Raw genomic sequence first — 13159 nt, forward strand, 5'->3', positions numbered from 1 at the left:
ATTCCAACTGGATTTATTTTTTTACCCAGCTTCTTCAAGATGAATTGTTTTTACTATAATATAAATCTTTTCTTTGAAAAAATTACCTGTGGCATTTAAATTCTCTTTTACAACCACATTTACAGCAATTCTTTAGATTTAATTCATCTTTAAAATATTGTCAGGCTTTGTTCTATTCTGTTTATGCCCCTTCTTCTCCGTGTGTGAGCTCTGTTTTGATTTATCTCACAGCTGCCTGGTGTATATCTTCAAATAAAGCCTTTTGGGAAGAAATATGGAGGCAGTATATTTCCTAAGAGCTTGCTAATCTGACAGTGTCCTTCTTGTGCCTATACTCAGGAACCATAAATTTGGCTGTAAATCAAATCTTTGGATCACGGCATTTTACACTCCATAAACTCCACCTCGCTGCTGTCTGTCATGAAAGGATGGCTCCTCCCACTTTGTTCACATCTCTGCGGTAGCATGTCCTACATTATCTAGCGATATGTATCTCTTTGTACAACACTGTGCTACTAGACAATGAGCTTTCAGGGACTGTGACCATATCTTATTGCTCTTTGGTTCCCTAAGACCTATCGCCATACCCAGCACATAGCAGGGTCTCAACAAAGAGAGAGAAAATTCTGTAATTTTTTATTAAAGAATATGTGAACAAATGAACTTCACTAATTATAATATTCTGCATAAATATTAGGGTAAAACCATAAACAAAAGCTTTTCGGTCTATGTGAAACCATATAAAATTATGTTGAAAAGTCTTGCTATTCAAGTAAATATCATCTTAGTTTTGCTTACTGATTGTTTTTACAGTGTAGATTGTGGCTAAGGCTCATGATTAGAGTCTAGGTCAGTGGTAGAGTATCGGCCCTGTGTGTGGGTGTCCAGGTTCGATTCCCGGTCAGGGCACACAGGAGATGTGACCATCTGCTTCTCCACCCCTCTCCCTTCTCTATCTCTTCTCCTCCTGCAGCCATGGCTGGATTGGTTGGAGTGCATTGGCCCCGGGCACTGAGAATAACTCCATGGCCTCCACCTCAGGCACTAAAATTAGCTTGGTTATGAGAATGGCCCCCGATGGGCAGAGCATCACCACAAAGGGGGCTTGCCAGTTGGATCCCAGTCGGGGCGCATATGGGAGTCGGTCTCTCTGCCTCCCCTCCTCTCATTTAATTAAAAAAAAAAAAAAGAGTCTAGAACAGTAAACTTCTTTCTCCTAGAGCTTTGTTGGTAAAGGTTGGGACGTAGAGAAATGATAATCAAGAGCAACCATTTAATTAGTTAATTAGTTAGTAAATAGGTTAGATTTGAAAATAGCCCAGAAAAGAAGTAACCACATGAGAAAGTTGAAATCTTGTTAGAATGGACTCAATCACCAGGCGAAGCTCTGACATCTCTGCACAGGATGCAGAGAGCATGTGTCAGGAACAGCTAAGCATCTTTCCTGAGACAGCGCAGCACAGTGGCAGGCAAATTTCAGCGTCTGACAACCTAGGCACCAATGCCACCTAACTGGTTTGGGACTGTAATAAGTATCAGCAACTGACCTTCAGTTTCCTCAAAAGCAAAATGTAATAATGCAACCTGTCTCTTCATGGTCTTATTATAATGAACCAGGCTAAGGTATCAAGAGGACTTAGCATATAGCACCTGAGAGAAAGTGCACAGTTCTTCTGAATTCTGTCCCTTATCACATAGCATGGGTCTTAACTATGGACACAGTGAGTATTCAAGTGTGGAAGTCTGTCCCATAGCCATAGTATTTTGCATGTTCAGTTACCACTCATAACTTTCAGTGAGTAACAAGTTAGCATGGGTTTAGGGCTTAGCAAAGTGCCAAAAATTGTAGAGAGTTAGTAGACTTACTTTTATAAATGCCACCTTTACTATTTAGTTTATTAACTATGTTGGAAGAATTCCATAAATAAGACTGGTGTTTTTAAAAGGAGGCACAGTAATCTAAAAGACGCAGGCATGCTTCCAATTCAATAACGTCAATTTGAGAATAAACATGTAACAAACTCAGTGTTATAATAACAATAACAGATTAGTAAAATGTTCTTTGAGTGTTATAAAGCGTGTTATAAAGAGGAAAAACCTAAAACGTGCAAATGACTTCCATTTAACTTTCTGAAAACTAACTTCTGAAGAAATACCCCGTCTGACAAGGACATGCATCGGACACAAGAATCCAAGATGGAGAGGGTCCTGTGAGCAGCAAATGAGTCAGAGAAACTTAGAGTGAAGCTAAATAACTGTTAGTGTGGCTATAAAATAATATAAATGTCAGAGAGCAATCCTAGAAAAAGCCTTCATCATGTAAATATCAGTAATATCTGATTTATGCTGATTTATTTAACTTAACATTAATAAATATATTGGCTAATATAAAGTCTTACATAGTCCCACTTAAAAAACATACAGCCTGACCTGTGGTGGCTCAGTGGATCAAGCATTGATCTGGAACGCTGAGGTTGCCAGTTCAAACCCTGGGCTTGCCTGGTCGAGGCACATATGGGAGTTGATGCTTCCTGCTCCTCCCCCCTTCTCTCTCTCTCTCTCTTTCTCTCTCTCGCTCTCTCTCTCTCTCTCTTTCTCTCTTTTCTAAAATGAATAAATAAATTTAAATTTAAAAAAAAATCATACAAAAAGAAAAAGAAAGCAGACAGGCATAAAGTTAAAGCATGACACATTTCTTCCCAAAGGAGCAATAAATCCTTTTTAATTCTTGTTTCTGACAGAAAGATATCAGTTCAGCATGCTTTTATCTTAAACTAGAGTAGACTTTAAAAAAAGAGCACATGTGTTTTCTAAAATACTGGAAAGGAAAAAGATGAATAAAGTTTGAACAAAAAACTGGTGTAAGAGGTAGAGAACGCAATAATAAAAAAACAACAACCAGGAAGCAAAAATAGAAGGTGCAGAATAATTAAGAGCAGGCATATCTATTACCACAATAAATATGAATGTACTAAGTGTAATCAAATGGTCAAAGTCTCAGGCAGTGCATAGAGAACCAGCCTGGGACACTGAGGACCCAGGTTCAAAACCCTGAGGTTGCCGGCTTCAGCGTGGGATCATAAACATGACCCCATGGTTGCTGGCTTGAGCCCTAAGGTCACTGGCTTGACTGAAGCCCCTCCCCCCCCCCCCCCCCCCGATCAAGGCACACATGAGAAAGCAATCAATGAACAACTAAAGTGCCACAACTGAGCTGATGCTTCTCATCTCTCCCTTCCCGTCTGTCTGTCCCTCTTTCTCCCTCTTAAAAAAAAAAAGTCAAAGTCTCTAATGTTGAATTCAATCCCAACATGTACAGAAAAGTTGACAGAACCACAGTCACAGTGGAAGAATCTAATCCACATCTCTTATGCTTGAAAGATCAAGATAATCTAAATTATATAATGATATAGAATATTCTGATAACAAAACTAATACACTTCGAAGCCAAATGTTTATAAACTTTTAATCCCAACACAGAGTACATATTTCTGCTCCAACATTTCTAGAGTATTTTCAAAAATTAATTACATATCAGAGCCCATAATAAACTCTATCATTTCAAAAAGTAGAAATTACAAACATTTTCTTTTGGAGCATTTCAAAAAAATGCCCCTTTGAACAAAAAAAGTTGAAAACAAAAGCTCATCCAAAGAAATCCAACCACTTGGAAATTTAAAACACTGTAAAAAAAATAGCATTGATAATAAGAAAGAAATACTGGTTCTTGTTCTGAGACAAACCTTTTTACGATCACACAAAGACTCCTTATGTGCGGCAGCAGCCCGGCTGGGACCATGCTCCTCGCACACTCTGCTAGAAAAGATGGCGGTGCCCGCTCAGCCTCCCACCCCATCACTGTCCAGGCTTCCTCCGCCGGCTGTCTGCCGCCAGGGACTGGGGTCCTAGGCCGAGAAGTCAAAGGATGTTTCTTCCCTACACCTCCTGAAATTAACTTTGACATTTTCTCCCTCTCCCAAGTCACAGTCTATTTATTTTGGAAGCTTGGGCTTCTTTGTGTTACTTTTTCCAAACTCTTGGTTGGACCCACATAACCTTACAGTAACTCTTTCACTTTCTGTCTCTCACTGTGTTGTCCCTTTCCTGAGGCTGCCGCCTTTAATGCCACAGTCATGGATGGGCTTCAGGAAGGGCAAGGGTAGGAGAACATTTTAGATAAAATTATAATATAAATATATAATTTTTATTGTGCAATATGAGTATAATTTTTATTTTATTAAAAACTTGGCCCTGGCCAGTGGGCTCAGTGGTAGAGCATCAGCCTGGCATGTGGATGTCCCGGGTTCAATTCCTAGCCAGAGCACAGAAGAGAAGCAACAGTCTGCTTCTCCACCCCTCCCCCTTCCCCTTCTTGCTCTCTCTCTCTCTCTCTCTCTCTTCTACTCTTGCAGCCATGGCTCAACTGACTCATGCATGTCAGCCCTGGGTGCTGAGGATGGCTCTGTGAAGCCTCCGTCTCAGGTGCTAAAAGTAGTTTGGTTGTGAGCATGGCCCCAAATAGGAAGAGCATCAGCCCCAGATAGGGGTCACTGGGTGGATCCCAATCAGGGCGCATGCAGTAATCTATCTCCCTTCTTCTCACTTGCAAAAAGAAGAAAAAAAATAACTTGACCCGTAAGTTATATAAATGTCGAATGACTATGTTGGACATCTGAAACTAATATAATATTATATGCAAACCATACTTTAATAAAAAATAAATTCAAACCAAAAAGTTGACCCAATATATCCCACATATGAAAACTGGATCAATCTCACTTAAGAATATGGATGTAAATTTTAAATAAAGTCCAGACGTATACACAAATAACACAAGATTTGCCACAAACTGGCAAAATGTTGATAATTGTGGAAGCTAGACATAAGGTCTACTTATGTTCTTTTCTCTACCTTTTCTCTTTTTAGTTTATTCCAATGCATTTCAAAAATGGTTCACGGCCCTGGCCGGTTGGCTCAGCGGTAGAGCGTCGGCCTGGCGTGCGGAAGTCCCAGGTTCGATTCCCGGCCAGGGCACACAGGAGAAGCGCCCATCTGCTTCTCCACCCCTCCCCCTCTTCTTCCTCTCTGTCTCTCTCTTTCCCTCCCACAGCCGAGGCTCCAATGGAGCAAAAGATGGCCCGGGCGCTGGGGATGGCTCCTTGGCCTCTGCCCCAGGCGCTAGAGTGGCTCTGGTCGCAACAGAGTGACGCCCCGGATGGGCAGAGCATCGCCCCTTGGTGGGCGTGCCGGGTGGATCCCGGTCGGGAGCATGTGGGAGTCTGTCTGACTGCCTCCCCGTTTCCAGCTTAAGAAAAATACAAAAAAAAAAAAAGGCTCACTATTAGAAAATCTATTTGTATAGTTCATCAAATCGACAAGAGGAAAAATAAAGACATTTGATAATATAAGCGGCCAGCCATTCCTGGAAAGGTCCTTAGTCAATTGGGAAAATGGGATATTTTGTTAAAATGATTTAAACATGTTCGAGACTCGCAGACACCCTACTTAGAAACAGTGGCCAGCACATCTATAGGATTTATTGCATGCCAGTCTCTAGTCAAGTAATTTACATATATGAATACATTGAGTTCATAGCTCCATGAGGAATTACAGTGACCATAGCCACTTATAGGTACAAGAACTGAGAGGTTAAGGAACTTATACAAATTCACTCAGCTAATCACTAGAGGTGCTAGGACTGAAAGGCAGGTCTTTGGCTATAGTGTCCCTCCCCTGCACACACATGCCCCCCCATATAATGCTATAATGCACACCTACAGTGAAACTCAAGAGAAATTCTCATTAGCACCAGGACAATGTCAAGGCTCTCCATGATCATCACAGCTGTTTAATTCTGATCTGAAAGCTCTAGCAACTAAACAACATGAGAACAATGGGAAAAAAACTGTATAAATATTAGAAAGAAGCTGACTGGCCCTGATTGGTTGGCTCAGTGGTAGGGTATTGGCCAGCATGTGGATGTCCTGGGTCAGATTCCCGGTCAGGGCACACAGGAGAAGCAATCATCTCTTTCTACACCCCTCTCCCTCCCCCTTCTCTCTCACCCTCCTGCATCTATGGCTTTATTGGTTTGAGCATGTTGACCCTGGGCGCTCAGGAAATTCTGTGGTGTCTCTGCCTCTGGCACTAAAAATAGCTTGGTTGCTGAGCAACAGCCCTAGGCAGAGCATCACCAGTAGGGGGCTTACCAGGTGGATCCCCATCCCAGGGCATGCAGGAGTCTGTCTCTCTGTCTCCCTTCATCTCACTTAAAAAAGAAAGAAGCTGACCACATTAACATTATTTGAAAACAAAAAATTTTCTCTAGGAAATTCAGGATGGCAATTGAAAAATTGAGTAAATAAGCAAATAGGAACTAAAACACACATCAAAAATGTTTTCCCTATATTCAAGAAATATTTAGTTAGAAAGCATAATGCAGAAAAATTTCCTTTGAAAGGGCAAGAAAAAAAATATAAAATGCCTGAAAACAAGCACAATCTATACGCTATGAACAAATAAAAATACAGAATTTTATTAAATAACATAAAACTTGGAAAAAAATAAAGTATAAGCTATATTCCTGAATGTGAAGTTTCCCCTTTGCAAAGGTAGCTACTTCCCAAAATTAATTTATAAAGATGATACAATTCCAATTCCAATCCATGGACTGAGTTGTGCCCCCCCCCGATTCCTATGTTGAAGCCCTCACCCTCAGTTTGATGGTACTTGAGTCAGAATTTTTAGGAGATACTCAGGGGTGAAATGAGATGATAAGGGTGGGCCTCTGTCAATCTGATAGGATAGGGGCCTTCTAAGAAGGTGAAGAGAGGGTTTTCTCTCTGTCACGTGAGGACACAAGATGGTGGTTGTCTGTAAGCCAAGAAGAGGGCCCTCTCCCAAACCAACCATGCTGGCACCTCAACTTTGGATTACTGGGCTCCAGGGCTGTGAGAAAATAAATATCTGTGTCTAAGTCACCCAGTCTGTGGTATTGTATTATGGCTCCCGAGGTGACTAACACACCCCGTCAGACTCCTCATGTAAATATTTAATAAAATTGTCCTACAGTTCATCTGAAAGACTCAACTCTTGAGTTACATTCTAGAAAACCATCATTTTGCAACTCTCACGGTAATAAGCGATTCAGATAAGAGTCATCAGCGGACGCTAAAAACAGTAGATGCAAAAGGATATTTACAAAATTTCAAAGGATTTTCCCACATGATACTAATCAATCCTAAAGGGAAAATTATAACTTAGTGGGAAAACATGGCAGGTACCACCTTCACTAAGTTATCCCAGTTATCATTGCCAGGAACAGGGCACATAGATTTGATGGGCCTCCTAGTGTGACACCCAGGGAAAAACGCAGCATCACATCTCTCATAGCTCATGAAAGGAGTGTGACCATGAGGAAGCACCAGGCAGATCTGAGGTTGGCTCAGGTCCTCACCACAGTTTTTCTTCTATGTGCTTAGGAGACCCTGAAGGGGAGTGGACATCCTATCCACTGCATCTCCAGCCCAATAAAAAGATAAAAAACAGAACAGTGGTCCCTGGCTGGTTTTCTCAGTGGATAGAGCATTGACCCAGCACATGGATGTCCCAGGTTCAATTCCCAGTCAGGGCACACAGGAGAAGCAACCATCTGCTTCTCTCCCCTTTCCTTCTCTTTCCTTTCTCCCCCATCCCTTCCTGCAGCCAGTGGCTTGTTTGGTTCCAGCGTGGTCCCAGGTGCTGAGGATAGCTCAGTTGGTGCAAGTGCATCTGCCTCAGGTGCTAAAAATAGCTTGGTTGATTCAAGCATTGGCCCCAGACAGGGATTGCCAGGTGTATCCTGGTTGGTGTGCATGCAGGAGTCTGTCTCACCATGTCCCCTCCTCTCGCTTAAAAACAAACAAACAAACAAAAACAGAGCAGTGGACAACTGTTATTATGCCTTCCAAATTGCCTCCTATGACAGGTTTTTTTTTTTAATTAGGTGAGTTATAGCTTACAAATTTATTTTCATTTATCTTGAACTAAGCTGTATCCAGCCATTTCTGTAAGCAGAGTGTAGAATGCGAGAAATGCAGATGTTCTGATGGTCCAGGGACACTGCTTTCTGCGCCTGCACAGTCACCACACTACTGAACCACCCCGCGCATCGCCAGCAAATCGCTGAAGTCAGAGGCAGGGAGAAGATGCAGTAGACACTATCAATAGACCATGGAACCTGTTTGTCCCAAGTAAGAAACCCCATCAAAATCAAGTCCCCCCAAAAAATGTCTTTAGTTCTGCCAAAAGAACGGGCATGGCTAACTGCCCTCCCAGTGAAGGTAACTTATAATTCGCCGGTTATAAATCTCTATTCTGTAGCATAAAAGAGAGTCATGGAAAAAGCTTCCAGGTTTAAAAAAACAAACCAGTGCTCTTTGTGTGAACGGATGGGATAAAGACTGAAGTCAACTCAGAAGTGAGACAAGATTCCATTCGTGTGGAGGAAGCAGGTGAGGCAGCCTGAACCCGTACTTGTGGATAATGGAGGTAGAGTGGCCCTCTTGGTGGCAGGATTCTTTTGTGCTCCTAGACTTGTGCTCCCAATGACTCGGAATGGGGTTGAACAATTTTTGAAAAGCTTTGATGAAGCCTCTACTGCTCTAATGGGAGGCACTGTTAAGAGATTTCAATTGTTGATTATTTTGCAGAAAGCTGTTTAGCCTTTCCAGAAGGAGGAGGTGTGGGCAGGGATTGTGCTTGAAGTGGCCTCATTTCACCTAGAGCAATGCTTCTCTTTAAGCAAGAATGACTGAGACTCAGAAAGAGGTGCTAGGTTACCCAAGGTCATAGGTGTAAAAGTGAGGGGGTCCCAACTTCCACCCATCCAGCCACAGGCTCCCCATGATGACCTCCACAGCAACAGGTAATGCATTTGAGAATTTTAATTTCAGGGTCAGAACACACTGCTACCTTATATTTTCAGCATCACCAGTTACCCAAAAGACAATTTTCCACATAAATGAATCTAACCCTTTTTAAGCACCAGATTTTGAAGCACTTTTGGGGACAAGAATGTTTCCAAAATAAATTAATCCCCTACACCACCTTCCCAGAGAGTACTGAATATAAAGTTTGGTAGGCAAAACAACAATGTCTGCATTCTAATATGTCACTGTTACCTTACATGGCAAAAGGGGATTTGCAGATGTGATTAAATTAAGGGTCTTGATATGGAGATTATCCAGGACTATTTGGGCGGGCCACATCAGAGGGGGCAGGACTGGAAAGAGAAGGGGAGAGGATGATAGGACAACCGAAGCAGAGGTTGGAGTGATAGGCAGAATAACTCTAGAGGAAATATTGTTTAAACTGATACTTTTTTTTTTTTTTTTGAGAGACAAACAGAAAGGGAGAAAGATAAAAAGCAACAACTCATAGTTGAGTCACTTTAATTGTTCATTGTTTCTCATACTTGCCTTGACTGGGGGAGACTCTAGCCGAGCCAGTGACCCCTTGCTCAAGCCAGCGACCTTTGGGCTCAAGCCAACAACAACCTTGGGATCACATTGATGAGCCCCGGCTCAAGCCAGCAACTTTGGGGTGTTGACCCTGGGACCTCAGTGTCCCAAGTCATTGCTCTACCCACTGCGCCATCACTGGTGAGGCCAAACTGAGAGGTAAAAGATGAGAAATTCAGTAGGCAAGAAGGAAAATTGCAGGGAAAATCATGAAAGGCAGAGGAAACAGGACAGGAATGGGGCCGATTTGGGGAAGTGGGGAGCTAACTGAAAGAACTGCCTGCAGATGACCAGTAGGGCTGGGCTGAAAAGTACAAGACGTCCATCTTAGAATACTGGGTGCCAGACAATGCATGGCTTTGCGGGCCAAATTCACAATGATGAGCTCTGCTCTAAGGACAATGGAAAGCCAGTGGATGGTTAAACAGCAGAGTAATATTAACAAACTTGCATGTTAAAGTGGTCTGTTTGAAGCCCTGGCTGGTTGGCTCAGCGGTAGAGCATTGGCCCAGTGTGTGGAAGTCCCAGGTTCAATTCCTGGTCAGGGAACTCAGGAAAAGCAACCATCTGCTTCTCCATCTTTCCCCTCCCCCTTATCCCTCTCTCTTTCTCTCTCTCTCCCTCTCTATTCCCCTCCTGAAGCCATGGCTCAACTGGTTTGAACACATCAGTGCCAGGCACTGAGGATGGCCCAATGGAGCCTCCATTTCAGGCACTAAAAATAGCTTGGTTGCAAGCATGGCCCCAGATAGGTGAATTCCAGTCAGGGTGCCTGCAGGAGTCTGTCTCTCCCTTACCCCCCCACCCCACCACCACTTGGAAAAGAAGAAAAAAAAGTCAGTTTGACACTACAGTAGAGGACAGATTGAAGGGGGACAGGGCACAAATGGCTGAGCCATCCAGAAAAGTGATAATGGTGGCCTACTTGAGTAAGGGTGATGATAGCATCATCAACAGGCCTGTGTAACTGATCAGATGTGGAGAGCAGGGGAGAAGGTGGAATCCGGACGGCCAAACAAAGAGTAATGCCATTTTCAAATGAAAGGAAGACTAAGAAAAGAAGGCTGGTCCTTCCAGAGTGGTGATGAGAAGGACAGGTTTTCATACACTGCATGGAAAACCTCGGTCTTCCAGGCCCTGGCCAGGTGGCTCAGTGAATAAAATGTTGTTCCAGTGCAACAGAGACCATGGGTTTGGTTTGACCCCTGGTCAGGGCACATACAAGAAGCAATCAATGCCCTGGTCAGTTGGCTCAGTAGTAGAGCGTTGACCTGGCGTGTGGAAGTCCCAAGTTCAATTCCCAGTCAGGACACACAGGAGAAGTGACCATCTGCTTTTCCTTCACTTCCCCTTCTCTCTCTCTCTCTCTCTCTCTCTCTCTCTCTCTTTCTCTCTCTCCCTCCCCCACCCCTCCTTTCCTGCAGCCATGGCTCAAATGCTTCAAGCAAAGTTCGCCCTGGGTTCTGAGGATGGCTCCCTGGCCTCGCCTCAAGCGCTAGGGGTTGCTGGGTGTATCCCAGTCAGGGTGTATGCAGGAGTCTGTCTCTCTGCCTCCCTGCCTTTCACCTAATAAAAAAAAGAAGGAGAAGGAGAAGAAATCAATGAGCACACAATTAAATGAAACAACTAAGTGGAACAATGAGTTGCTATTTCTCTCTCTCTCTCTCTCTCTCTCTCTTTCAATCAATGGGAAAATTAAAAACAAAAACAAAAAACACCTCAGTCCATCAGAGCCGTAATGGACAAATAAGAAATGGTACAGACTTATAACGGAATACTCCGCAGTGTTTATAAAGATGGAACTGTATGAAAGGAAGATTCTCCAGCTACAAAGTTAAACTTTAAAAAGCAAAGTAAGGAACAGAGCGTGGTGACATTGGGGTTTTAAAAATGCATATCTGAGTATGTGTGTGTACACCCATGCTTGCTGTCATACAAGCAAAGGAACAGAGATAGAAAAGAAACCGGTACCAGTGGTTATAAATCCCTGGGGAGCCATGGAGGGTCCAGGTGAGAGCAAGGCTGCTCACTGTTTGATCTTGTGCTACCTGAATGTTTTAACGTGTGCATGCATTGCCTATTTATTGAAATAGAATTTCAAATCAACACATAGAGAGGTATAAAATGCATATCTTCCTAAAAGAATAGCAGGCACGAGATGATGCCAGGAAGGCAAACAACAAAGGAATGACAAGAGCGGACAAATCAGAATTCCTGACTAAAGCTTTTAACAGGATAAAGCAGGTTAGTCTGTGCTGGATACGGGTATCACAGATTTAAAATATGGTTAACTTGAAACTTTATGTAACTGACATCACAGTCTAAAGCATATCAGGTGGTGGCACAGTAGATAGAGCATCAATCTGGGATGCTGAGGACCCAGGTTCGAAACCCAGAGGTCGCTGGCTTGAGCGTGGGATCATAGACATGACCCCATGGTCATTGGCTTGAGCCCAGAGGTCGCTGGCTTCAGCCCAAGGTCATTGGCTTGACCAAGGGGTCACTGGTTCGGCTGAAGCTCCCCTGTCAAGGCACATATGAGAAAGCAATCAATGAACAACTAAGGTGCCGCAACAAGTTGATGCTTCTCATCTCTCTCCCTTCCTGTCTGCCTGTGTCTCTCTCTGTCTCTTTTCTCTACATCTCTCTCTCACTAAAAAATAAAATAAAATAAAATAAAAAAATAAAGGCATATGGAATTTGAAAACAAAAATACAAAGATAAATTGGTGCCCTGGCCGGTTGGCTCAGCGGTAGAGCGTCGGCCTAGTGTGTGGAGGACCCGGGTTCGATTCCCGGCCAGGGCACACAGGAGAAGCGCCCATTTGCTTCTCCACCCCTCCGCCGCGCTTTCCTCTCTGTCTCTCTCTTCCCCTCCCGCAGCCAAGGCTCCATTGGAGCAAAGATGGCCCGGGCGCTGGGGATGGCTCCTTGGCCTCTGCCCCAGGCGCTAGAGTGGCTCTGGTCGCAACATGGCGACGCCCCTGAGGGGCAGAGCATCGCCCCCTGGTGGGCAGAGCATCGCCCCTGGTGGGCGTGCTGGGTGGATCCCGGTCGGGCGCATGCGGGAGTCGGTCTGACTGTCTCTCCCCGTTTCCAGCTTCAGAAAAATTAAAAAAAAAAAAAAAAAAAAAAAGATAAATTGGCAACACTAACATCACAAAGGGAGATCTAAACTTACCTCTTTTGAAAGAATAAATTTAGATCTGTGGTTAGAGAATAAAACCACAAAAATCTGAAACATTGAATAGTAAAATGCAGAACACTATTTATAGAAAATAATGAACTTTATAACTTATAATCTATTCCTCCCTTTTAAACAAAGGTGAAACATTTACCAAAAAAAAAAAAAATTTATTTTCTAGGGAAACATGAAAACTACAATACATTCCCTAAAGTATTAATAAAAACTATACTTATTATCTTCCCAGAATGCAGCAAACTAGGCAATTAATATTTAGAAAGCAACTACTTGGAGATTTAAAAAGCATTTCAGAGAAAACCAAAGTTGCAATTACATGTTGTTTAGAAATAACAGCAATGGCACAGTGAAAACATTACAAACACTACGTATCAAAGCCAGCGGGGCGTGACTAACACTGTACTCAGAATATCAACAGCCTTAAATGCTTTCATTATTTAAAAGAAATAAATAGTAAC

This window comes from Saccopteryx bilineata, chromosome 7, assembly GCF_036850765.1.
Source record: "Saccopteryx bilineata isolate mSacBil1 chromosome 7, mSacBil1_pri_phased_curated, whole genome shotgun sequence".
NCBI lineage: Eukaryota > Metazoa > Chordata > Mammalia > Chiroptera > Emballonuridae > Saccopteryx > Saccopteryx bilineata.